The following is a 13,177-nucleotide window of genomic DNA, read 5'->3' as shown; positions in this document are numbered from 1 at the left end:
CTTTATGATTTTTCTTCTATAATATAGTTATGTGTGTTTAGTCTTGGTCATTTTTAGAGATAAAAATTGTTGAAATATAAATACTACTTATTCTGCAGCATCAATCATTATGAAAATAATGTAAGCATGGAGAGGTTTATGCTGTCGATTGTTAATGCTTTGTCAATAGCTTAATTAATAGAGTTAATAAGATTTAAATCTATTCAGTTAGGGGTTTAATTACATAAGAAATGATTAATTGGTTGATCATTGCGTGATGCATATCTGTGTTGTTACATCATTATCATGATGGTAGCTACCAATTGACAACAACATCCATGGTCCATCGGTCTGATTTTTCCCTTGATTGTAATTTTATTCCCCGATACTTTATTCTAATTTCAATACATTTGCTATATTTTTGTTATCACTCAATCACAATATTTACCTTTTTATCTTTAAAGTTAACAATTTTAATATGTGATTCATTGCTCTCTATGGGTTCGACATCCAATGCACTAGTTGCATCCACTATTATTACTTGAATATGATACACATACTTGCATTGAATGTTGTAGCACTAATCGTAGCATCAAGTTTTTGGTGCCGTTGTCGAGGAACAATGGTGTTACATTAGAATTGTTTTTATTTTTTCTTTTCACTAACTTCGTTTATTTTTTATTTGTAGGTACTTTATTCTTAGCATAATGTTGTTGGTGCATGACCCATAATAACAATCAAGACTTAGAACCTTTTTATCCATAAATTGAATGAACATTTCATCGTCGTAAACAAGTGAATCCACATCAACTAAATATGGCTCATCAAGGTGGTGGTAACAATGGTTTACTACCATTGCGGAATGGTGAATATCATTTTCTAGTTAACAATAAAAGACTGATTCCACCTCTACCTAATATTCAGATGCCACCGAATTTCTACAACATCAATAACCGCAACATGCCAATTCGAGAGCATGTTATGCCAACATTAGACTATTTAAATCCTGGCGCTGTGCAACCTGCCATTCATGCTGTTCATTTTGAGTTGAAGCTCGTTATGTTCCAAATGTTGCAGTCAATGGGGCACTATAGTGGGTCATTTATCGATGATCCTATATCATACCTAAGAGTATTCATGGAAGTGTTTGATTCTTTTTTACAACAAGGAGTGTCCGAGGAAGCCTTCAAGCTGAAACATTTCCTTACTCTCTTCGTGACAAAGCCAATGTGTGGCTTAATTCGATACCACTTGGTGCTATAACATCATAGAATGAACTCGTTCAAAAGTGTTTGTTTCGCTTCAACCCTCCCAACATGAATGCTAAATTAATGAATGATCTCACATCATTCAAGCAAATGGAGGATGAGAACATTTATGAAGCTTGGGAGCTTCTAAAGGATTTGTTGCACAAATGTCTGATGCATAGTTTCCAACACTAGACACAAATGAAGATGTTTTAAAATGGACTTAATACACAAACAAGGATGGTTGTAAATGCTTTTGACAATGGAGAATTGTTGGATAAGACTTACAACTAAGCATATGACATCTTGGAGAGGATATCCAAAAATGACTACCAATATTCCAATACAAGGATTATGTCGCGCAGACACAATATTGCAGTAGTGGATAATGATGCTATCAACACACTGACCACACAAGTTACAATATTGATTGAAATGATGAAGAATATACAAAAGCCTGAGGGTATGTATGATGAGGTAATGACTACATCTATTGTTTTGTGTGTTTATTATGGGGATAACCATATATTTTGTAAGAAATTACAATAGGAATGACAATGCCAACGTCTATGGGAACAACTATAATCCAAATTTCCAAAATCATCTTAACTTGTCTTTATGGAGTAAAAAATGTAATCAATCCAAATATGGCATTACAATCAAATTTTTGGAATGTACAACAACAATATCGACCATAATAACAATATACGCAGTAGCAAATGCTACCTCAACATTAGTCACATCACAAGGCGGTGCAGCCACAACAATGTCACAACCAATAAGGCTATCAAGAACCGTCCTTTAATAAAGCTTCCACATCAACACTTGAGTCTCTACTGAAGGAGTACATCTCAAAAAATAAAGATGTGATCCAAATCCAGTCAGCATCGCTGAGAGCATTAAAAAAATCAAATTGGGCAGTTCGCTAATGCCTTGAGCAATAGACTACATGGAGCATTGCCTAGTGACATTGAAGTTCTAAAAGTACACGGGAAACCTCAATGCAATGAGAATTATGAAGTTATCACAACAGGTAGTGGACTCTAGCTTCGTAAAATAAATGATGAACATATGAAGAATAATGATGAGTGGCTTGGGAGCAAGCTAAAGGTTAAAAGTTGGGAGTAGATATAGAGACACCTATTGTGGATGTCACAACAAAGGATGCAGAACAATGTAGAGTTCTGGGACATTTCCAGTTACAATGCCAACAACACAGCCACTTGTAACACCACAACCATTACCGAGCCAACATAATCCAAGTCCTCACCACCATTTTCTCAAAGATTCAAGAATACCAATGAGGAACAATTTAGAAAGTTCATTGATGTGCTAAAGCAATTAAAAATCAACATCCCATTGATTAATGTATTGGAACAAAATCCTAATTACATTAAATTCATGAAGAAATTACTTTCGAAAAAAGAGAATAGTAGGAGAATTTGAAACTGTTGCACTCACTAAAGGATGTAGTGATATGGCTACAAGCCAATTACCACATAAATTAAAAGATCTAGAGATTTTTATTATTCCTTGCATTATTTAGGATGAATTTGTTAGTAGAGCATTATGTAATTTAGGTGATAGTATTAATCTTACGCCTTTTTCATTTTTAGGAAATTTGGAAGTGCAGAAACAAGTCCTACCACTCTGACTCTTCAACTTGCCGATTGCTTTATTATATATCCCAATGGCATAATTGATAATATGCTAGTTTGAGTGGACAAGTATATTTTTTCTACAAATTTTATTATATTGGACCGTCAAGCCGAAAATGATGTACCAAGTATACTTGGTCAACCGTTCCTTGCTAAAAGTCGAGCTTTGATCGATGTTGAAAATGGATAACTTACTATACGCCTTAATGATGAACACATTACTTTCAATGTTTTGAATAATTGTTTTATATGAGGATGAAAATGTAGAGTGCCATGCTATTTACATTATTGATGTTTTTTTTGCATGAGCAATAAGAAGAATGACACATCATTGATGATGTTACTAAAATGTTGAAGGAAAGTATATGCAACATTTTTAGTTGTTGGATCTTCCAAATCGACCTATCCAAGTTCATTGTCCTTTTATTGAAGAGCCTCTACCCTTGAATTAAAATCTCTTCCCGGTCATTTAAAGTATTCATTTCTCCGGGAGGACAAGACTTTGCATGTTATTGTTGCAAAGCTCAAAGCATTGCATGAAGAAAAAAATGCTTGATGTTCTAAAACATCACGAGAAAGTAATTGCTTGTGGCATTACTGACATCAAGGGTATTAGTTCAGTTTTTGCATGCACAAGATATTACCGAAGTATCCAAACAAGAAATCTATTAAGCAGCAAAGATGATTGAACCCTATTATGAATGAGGTTGTTAGAAAAGAGTCATCAAGTGGTTGGATGTTGGAATCATTTACCCCATTTATGACAGTAATTGGGTGAGTTTGGTTGAATGCATGCCAAATAAGGGTGGCATGACTGTAGTTTCCAATGAGAATAATGACTTAATTCCCACCCGCACCATACCATATTTGTATGAACTATTGGAAGCTGAACAAAGCCACAAGAAAGGATCATTTTCTTTGCCATTTATTGACCAGATATTGGATAGATTTGCTGGTAAAGTTTTTTATTACTTTCTTGATGATTATAATGGTTAAAACAAGATAGCAATTGCACCTGAAGACCAAGAGAAGACTATAATTACTTTTCCTTATGGTACATTCTCTCTTAGAAGAATTCCTTTTGGTCTGTGCAATGCTTCAACAACATTTTAGCGTTGTATGATGGCCATATTTCTGACATGATTGAAGATTTCCTTGAGGTATTCATGGATAATTTTCCTATCTTCGACCAAAACTTTGATCAATGCCTTGACAACTTAGTTACAATTTTAAAGCAACGTGAAGATACCAATCTTGTGCTCTATTGGGAGAAATGCCACTTTAAAGTGATCGAAGGCATAATGTTAGGGCATCATATTTCACATTGTGACATTGAGGTGGATAAAGTAAAAGTGGAAGTCATTGGAAAGGTACCACATACCACCAATGTCAAAGGGATAAGGAGTTTTCTTGGGCATGCTAGTTTTTATCAATGGTTCATCAAAGATTTTTCAAAGATTACTAGACCACTTTGCTCATTTCTAGAGCAAAACAGGAAACCTATCTTCGATAACGAGGCCCTTGAATCCTTTGAAACAATCAAGTTGAAGTAGGTAAATGCTCCTATTGTTATCACACCAAATTATAATTTCACTTTTGAGTTAATGTGTGATACAAATGATCAAGTTGTTAGATCAGTACTGGGGAAACAAAAGAATAAAATCTTTCATTTCATACATTATGCTAGCAGAAACTTGAATGATGCTTAGAGAAACTACACAACAACCAAGAAGGAGTTGTTAGTTGTTATGTTTACCTTTGAAAAATATAGTTCTTATCTTGTTGGAACAAAGGTGATCGTTTACATAAATCACTAAACATAGAATCATTTATTTGTGAAGAAAGAAACCAAGCCAAGATTGATGCACAGGGTGTTGTTGATGCAAACATTTAACATTGAGATTAGGGATAAGAAGGGCTCCAAGAATGAAGTGGTTGATCAATTGTCTCGTTTGGAATCAGATAGTAAAGAATGAAGCATACTCTTTGATTCTCGATCATTTCCCAGATGAAAAGTTTCTTGCTATTGAAGCATTGTCTTGGTATTTTGACATCGTAAACTACTTGGTGAGTGGATTGCTGCGACAAATCTTAACCACCAAGGAAGAAGAAATTTCTAAAATTTGTTAAAGTATATTATTTGGAGGAACCATATCTTTACAAGCAATGCAACAGTCAAATTTTGAGACAACATGTCCATGAATGCGAGCAATATAGTATCGTGCTTCACTGACATAATGTGCCTTACGGTGGTCACTTCGGAAGCATGCACACTACGAAAAAGGTTCTTCAATGTGGCTACTATTATCCAACATTGTTTAACGATGCAAATGATTCTGCCAAGCATTGTGATCACTATCAACAAATTGGTATCATTTCTCATCGTAGAGAAATGCCTATGCAACGTGTATATAAGATAAAATTATTTCATGTTTGAGGATTGGACTTCATGGGACCTTATCCATCATCCTTTAGTAATGTTTACATTCTTGTCATTGTTAACTATATCCATCATCCTTTAGTAATCTTTACATTCTTGTTGTTGTTAACTATGTGTCTAAGTAAGTCGAAGTTGTACCATTACCTACAAGTGATGTTAAGTCGAACTTGAAATTCCTTCACAAGAATATCTTCGATCACTTTGGAACACCAAGGGAATTTATTAGTGATTAGGGTTCCCAATTCAAATGCAAGCAAGTAGCTAAAGCTATACTTTCTTATGGAGTAAAGCATCACATAGCTACAACATACTATCCTCAATTCAATGGTCAAGTCGATGTCTCCAATAGATAAGTCAAGCAAATTTTTGGAGAAGGTTATGAATCTATCAAGGAAAGATTTATTTTTGTTCCTTGATGAAGCTTTGTGGGAATATCATACAACTTATAAAACCCCATTATGTATGTCTCCAATTCACTTACTATTTGGCAAGGCATGTCATTTTCTCATAGAGCTGGAGCATAAAGCAATGTGGGCTCTTAAAAGACTCAACTTTGACCTTGATTTTCTTAGTGAAAAGAGAATGGTGGAAATAAATGATCTTGAGGAACTTCGCAATGATGCCTATGAAAAAGTGAAGATATATAAGGAAAGGAACAAGAGATGGTATGAAAAACACATATTGGCATGACAATTCCATTTTAAGCATCAAGTGTTGTTATTCAATTATCGTTTAAATCTATTTCCTGGGAAGCTAAAATCTCGATGCTTAGGACCATTTGAAGTGGAATAGTGTACCCCATGGAGTTGTGATCATAAAGAACTTGATGGATAGATGCATGTTCAAATTTAATAGATAACGTTTGAAGCATTATTGCAACGAACAACTTCAACGTGTTACTTCTATTTCCCTAAGAGTAATTTCATTCCCTTAATTTTTGGTTGCCTTCAATAAGTTAATTTTGACATTAGATTAGTTTGCATTTTTAATTTCATTCTTACTTATTTTAATTTCTTTTCATTTTATTTGTATATATTAAATGCCATGACATTGCTCGTTGCATCACCAGTTTTTGTCAAACTGTTGTTATACAACAAATACTACAAGTCTATATGGTTGGTGTTGTGTCTGATGCTAGCATCAAATCTAGTTGGGAGGTAATTCATTAATGGTAAAAAGATAATTGTGAGTTATCATCCACTACCCTAGCAAACCCATCTCAACTGCCCATTCAACTCCTTATCGGTCCTTCATTCAAAAGGAGATAAATCTTATTTTCCCTTTTTTTTTAAACTTTTAACATAGACTTTAAAGCTCACCAACCTAATTTAATTTTTCCTTTTCATTTCATCTTCTTCAACTGTTTTTCTAAAGAACACAAACTCAATATTTTTTTTTCTTGCCACTTTTACAACCTTTTATTCTTCCTAAAATCTTCTCACCAATGGCTTCTAAAAAGAAGGCAGTCGTGAAATCGGTTATCCTTACGCTCACTCTGCCATTGAGAGCATCATCTGTTCATCCACCAACTTTTCCAAGCACATCACCGATTCATTTTCTCCTGCCAAAACATGAGCAAAGGTACTATAATGAGTTTTCAATGACGAGTTTTACTTGGAGCAAGGTTTGATGTATCCAATATGAAGGACCCCCATGTATTTTCTTATGTCAATGATACCATCGTCAAACTCAACTGGGAGATTTTTTGTGCTCACCTCAACGATATTATACATGAGTTGGTGTGCGAGTTTTACAACAAACTCATAAACAAGCAGCAATCGATGGTCTACGTGCGAGAGAAAATGGTCCATTAGCGGTCAGTGACCCTCAACAAGTTGTTGGACATTGCTAAAGTCGAGGATGAACACACCAAGTTCGTTGCTGGATTAAAAGACGATGACATGGAGTTGATCAATGATGACCTTGTCTCTCTGCTTGTGGATGGCATAAGTCCATCATCGATGCCTACACAATCCAATGGAAGCAACTTACTCTTCCAGCAAGGGTATGGTTTAGTTTTCTCCGCATTCGATTAATGCCCACAATGCGTTATTCTATCATTAAAAAAGATAACATTTTGTTGTTGCATTCCATTCTATTTGGTAGACATATCAATGTTGGAAAAATTATTTCAAAGGAACTGTTTCTATGTGTCCAAAAGTCCACTGGTTATCTATTATTTCCATAATTAATCATTGCACTATACAAGCAGGTACTAGAAAATAGGGGTGCCTTTACATCCCTTACGATCATGAGAATAATGCTTTCAAAAGAGTTGTCTCATGACCAAGATGATTAGGGAACATATTTTGTTGTTGATGCTAACACTACCATTGCCATTGCACCACTGAGTGGTCTAGATTTACAAGAGTTGCAAGACAATTTGACATCGATTGCAGCAAATCAGTAGAGAAATATGTCTATGCTAAGTCAAACCCTATAAAATAAGTCCTAAATGCTTCGTGCTCAAGTCTTCTATTGGGAGTAAGTTAAAGAAAGAGTTGTTCCAAAGGTGTTGCACAAGAAATTTCCAAAGATTATTACCATGTTTCATGTTTTCCCAAGTTAAGTCGTGAAAGACTTAGCCCAACTACTTTTGAGTGACGCTTAGAACAGTTCGAGCAACACTGATAAAGAATCAGACAAGGATGCTAAAGGTGTTGATAAAAAGACTTTTGATGCGAATGATGATAGTACCGAGAATAAAACTGCCTACAAAGAGAATAATACTGAGGAGACTGAGGAGATCAACAACATGGATATAGATGAGGAAGATTTTAGCCAACACGAGAAGGAGCAAGGCTTGGGAACCGAAGACCAAAACCGCGACAAAGTGTTATGCAAACTCCTTGATTTGAATGATGATAAAGTCACTCAAGATGCCACATATGAAGAGGAACAAGATCTTGTTGTTGTAAGAACTATTAGCGCAATTTTCGAGACTATTGTAAGCGGAGAACAAGAAGGATGCATGGAAGAAGACCTTGTTATGCCGACATATGGTACTAAAAGAGCATCAGGCATGACTGTGGTTCACACACCAACATCTGAGCACCACATGACAGCTGCAGCTGCAACTTCAGTAACTTCAGCCCCTTTACTACTATGGCTACTGCCACAACAATATCAACCAACAACCAAAGGAAATTGAAGATGAAAGAAAAAGTCACTACAAAGAAGACTCACCCTACATATTCCAATCCAAGAAAATGCCTAAGAAAGACCCACTAGGGGAGTATTGTTTTTCTCATTTCCCATAGTACATTTCATTTAATTTGTTGTTCATGTTTTTGCATGCATTGAGGACATTGCACACCTCAGGTTTGAGGGTATGTTGTCCAATTGTGTTATGAATATTATGTCATTTAGGATAAGCATATTTGCATTTCATTTTGTTTGCATTATTGTTTAGTGCATTTAGGATGCTATATAGGATGTTGTTGAAATTTTCAGTAAAATTTTGATGATGCTCAATGATGAAAAAATTTTGAATTGTAAAATGCCATAGGAATGTTTTAGATTCTTGTTAGGACTAGGATCCATAGAAACTCTTTTACACAATAGGTGTATGTTCTCAATGCTTAGAGACCTTAGAATTTTTTGAACTATAAATCTCATATATTTAGAAAATATTGTAGCAAACATATAATTTTTAAATAAATGATACTAGAGGTGTCCGAAATTAGCTCTAGTCACAAAATATTTTGTAACTGTTCTAATCTTCTAAAGGCACCACAAACTGGCTTTAGCAATGCATATGGAAAAAATTCTAAATAAACTGGAGATGCCCGCAACTAAATCCAACATTAGTTATAGGATTAGGAGTTTGCTACAACATTTAAATCCAATATGTGAGTAAGAAAAAGTTTTTCTAATATAGCTAAGTATTGATTGGATACATCTAGTCTACACACTACTGCACTCTGTGGATTCTGGTTTTGATGAGGTGTTATTACATTACCTAATTAGAGAACATTTGATGCTATCGCTTTTTGTGGCACATATGAAAAAGACTGAGAGCTGAAAAAAGGAAATTTAATTTCGATTTAACAACATTCCTCTTTAGCTTATATGCATTTCACACATATAGTTGCTTGAGGATAAGCAAACACTTAGATTCGGGGGTTTGATAACTCTCTAAAAGAGTTATTATGTAGAACCTTTATACTTAGGTTTATCTTGGACTCTTACATTTTTATGATCATTTTAGGATTAATTTAGTATGTTTTACGATTAATTGCATTTGGGAGTTAAGTGTTGATACTTTGCTTGATTTTATGTTTTATACTGCAAATTGCTATGTTAATGTTGTGACATTTGTTGATGCTGTAACGATGTAGTACATAAATGTTGTATTGAATTATTGAGCGGATCATGCAGTAAATACTATGTCACTAGGGAGTTATGGATTGTTATAGAATGAAGACAACTAGTATGGCAGCTGTAAATTAGCTAAAAATTAAAGAAATTGTGGAATTCTCTCATTTGATAAAGGCTTGACTTTTCCGGCCTATATAAGGAGGATGAAGTCACACCTTTGACACCTTCTTCTTCTCCAAATTTTCTCCACATTTTTATTTGCAACCAAGCAACCATGGCTGCCGAAATCCATCATCGGGGAGTGTAGCAGTAGTCGGGGAATAGTGTCGTTGTAGCAATGATAACATATCGGGGTTCAATCTTGCTTTTAGTTTCTTTATTGAAATAAGGAAAATGCTATTTTTCTAAGTTGAATGTTTATTTTATTGTTTTTATTTGGATTTGAACTCAATGTGTTCGATGAAATCATTTCTTTATGATTTTGCTTCTACAATATATTTATGTTATTGGATCTTTTAAAAGGTTAATATTAGAGATTAAAATAGCTATTATGTGTGTTAATCTTGGTGATTTTTAGAGATAGAAATTACTGAAATTGTATACTTTTTATTCTGTAGTATCAGTCATTATGAAAATAATGTTAGCATATAAAGTGTTATGTTTTTTATTGTTAATGATTTGTCAATAGCTTAATCAATGTAGTTAATAAGAGTTAAATCTATTCGGTTAGGTATTTAATTACATGAAAAAGGATTAATTGGTTGATCCTTGCATGATGCATAACTATGTTGTTACAAAATTATCATGTTGACAACTACCAATTGACAACAACATCCATGGTTTATCGGTCTGATTGCTCTGGTTGTTATTGAATTCCCTGACACTTCATTCTAATTTCAATACCTTTGTTATATTTCTTTTACCAATCAATCACAACATTTACCTTTTTATATTCAAGTAAAAAATTCTAATATGTGATTCATTTCTCTCTGTGGGTTAGATATCTGATGCACTAATTGCATCTATTTTTACTACTTGGATATGATACGTATACTTGCGTTGAATTTTATAGAACTAATCGTAGCATCAATCATCAAGAGGAGGACCACCTTAACAGTGAGCTTGGGAGAAGACAACATTGACATAGGAGCAGGTCAAGCATCGTCCATATTCGTAAACTCTAATAGCTCATGGATATATTTACGTTGATTTAGAAGTAACGCCCCCTCATACCAATCAACTTCAAGGCCAAGAAAAAAACTCAATTTACCAAGATCCTTTTACAAGAACTCCTTTCCAAGAGAAAAAATAACATCTTTGATCAAGTTATCACAACTATCAGTGACAAGAATATCATTATTTTATACAAGAACATAAACACACCGATCACCATCACGACTAACAAACGAAGACACGTCAACTTGTGTACCAACAAAACCAATGCTAAGTAAAATGTTTCAAAGTTTAGAATACCAATTTCGAGGAGCCTATTTCAATCAATAGAAAGCCTTATCCAACTTACACACCAATTGTTTCCTAACAACTGAGTATTGTTGAAAACCAAGTGGTTGCACCTTCAAACATTCTCAACCAATTCACCCTTAAGAAACTTATTATTCACATCCATCTGCCGAAGCTTCCAATTATTTTGAATCACCAAGGACAACACCATATTTACTTCTAAATATTTCACAACTGGACTAAACGTTTCACAAAAATCTTATCAAGGAACCTGAGAGAATCCTTTCGTAACAAGTCTAGTCTTATAACAAGCCACCTAGCCATCCAAATTTTGTTTCACATTAAACAACCACTTATAGTTAATCATTGTCTTATTTTCATACAATGATACTAGTTTCCATATGCCATTTTTTAGAAGTGCCTCATATTCATCTATAAATGTTTGCTTCCATTTAGGTGAAGTAAGAGCCTGCTTTATCGTTGTTGGTTCAACCTCCAACTATTCACCTTCATTGCATGAAAGATACGAGGTTTAAAGACCTCAAACTTGTCTCGTGTAACCGTAGGATGGTTATTAGTTAACACACTAGAATAAACCATATCACCATCATGACCGTGTCCATGCACCAAAGAAACCGCTTCATCCACCCCAGATGGCACACAAGAAGCACTACTATCGAGCTGCATTCTAAGTCCTAACGGAGCATCCAACACTACCCTAGCTGGCTCAGCCCTTACACCACTATCAAGGCCCTGTCTATCTACCAAAGGCGTTGTTGTATCTACTCTAGGATATCTACTAAGAACATCACCATCGAGTTTCTAGCTAAGCCCTAAAGGAGTGGCCACCACAACCCGAGTACGTTCAGCACTTAGACCATCACCAAGACCATGCGTTGGCACCAAATGAGTTGCTTCCACTGTTCTAGACTGCCTAGACAAGTCACCCAAAGAACCCATTCATGGAGACTAAGAATAAAAAGTGACATGTACATCCACTAAAGAACATGGGTAGTCACCATGCAGCATGCCTTCCCCACACGCAACAGAACCACTACCAAGCTCAACAGTATCAAGTGGTACACGAGGATCCCTACACCTAGCCACAAAATGAAGCATTGAACCACACCAAAAACCATGAAAATATCCACAGCTGGATATAAAGACTCCTTTAAACTACAACCTGCATCACAAACAATAGAAAAAGGAAACACCAACTCGTCAAAAACCACATGTCTCGACAAATACACTCGACCATCATTCGCCAAACAAAAATACCTTCTGTGCTCCGAAATATAACCAAGAAACGTCTAGGGTTTTGAATGAAAATTAAACTTATTAGAATGAAACAACGCAATCAAGGAAAACGACAACCAAATTCAAAGTCAATAAAGCTTGAGCTAACAAGGTTAGACCCATATCAATAACATGTCGGTGCTTGCGCTCAACTACCCAATTTTGTTGAGATATATGAGGATAAGAAACATGATGAAGCATGCCACTATCTTGAAGAACTTTCGACAATGACCAAAACTCTCCACCCAAATCACATTAATGGGAACATTAAATTGAACATGAACCACCCGTGAAACCGAAGAAACGCATTCAAAGCTTGACTTATCACATACCAAATACACCCAAACATATCTAGAGTACGCATCCTCAAATGACGCATAATATTTAAATCCATTAAAAGACATATGCAGAGGTCCCCAAAAATTCATAAAAAATAATTGGAATTGAGTCGTATATTGAGATTGAGAGTCACCAAATGGCAAATAATGATTCTTACCCATTTGACAAGCAACAAATACAATTTTATTTAACTCATTCCGAAGAGCAATATTACATGTCTTACTCATCATCATTAATACATCATGAGAAGGATGTGATGCTTGGTAAAATGCTATAGCTAAAGTGCAAGTATACACCAATGTCCAAGTAATAAGTGGTAGCTCAAGGAGCTACGGGTATCAAATCCACATGGAGCAAAATGTTCTTCATAAAAGTTGTAAGCATTAAAGAATGATGGGTATAAAAGAGATACTAAGTAAAGAAGGTACAAATCAAAG

The 13,177-nt window shown here is 34.9% G+C and overlaps 1 non-coding gene across 1 annotated transcript; it reads right to left on the bottom strand.

The window, feature by feature from the left end:
- Window positions 1-1,304: 1,304 nt before the first annotated feature.
- On the bottom strand, window positions 1,305-1,411 carry LOC120152914. Its single transcript, XR_005518742.1, has one exon. It is a non-coding gene; the product is annotated as a small nucleolar RNA R71 (small nucleolar RNA).
- Between the last annotated feature and the right edge of the window lie 11,766 nt (window positions 1,412-13,177).

This window comes from Hibiscus syriacus, unplaced genomic scaffold, assembly GCF_006381635.1.
Source record: "Hibiscus syriacus cultivar Baekdansim isolate YM2019G1 unplaced genomic scaffold, ASM638163v2 tig00111095_pilon, whole genome shotgun sequence".
NCBI classification, from domain to species: Eukaryota; Viridiplantae; Streptophyta; class Magnoliopsida; order Malvales; family Malvaceae; genus Hibiscus; species Hibiscus syriacus.
The sequence above is the reverse complement of the archived record's forward strand: the minus strand, read 5'-3'. Positions and strand labels throughout refer to the sequence as shown.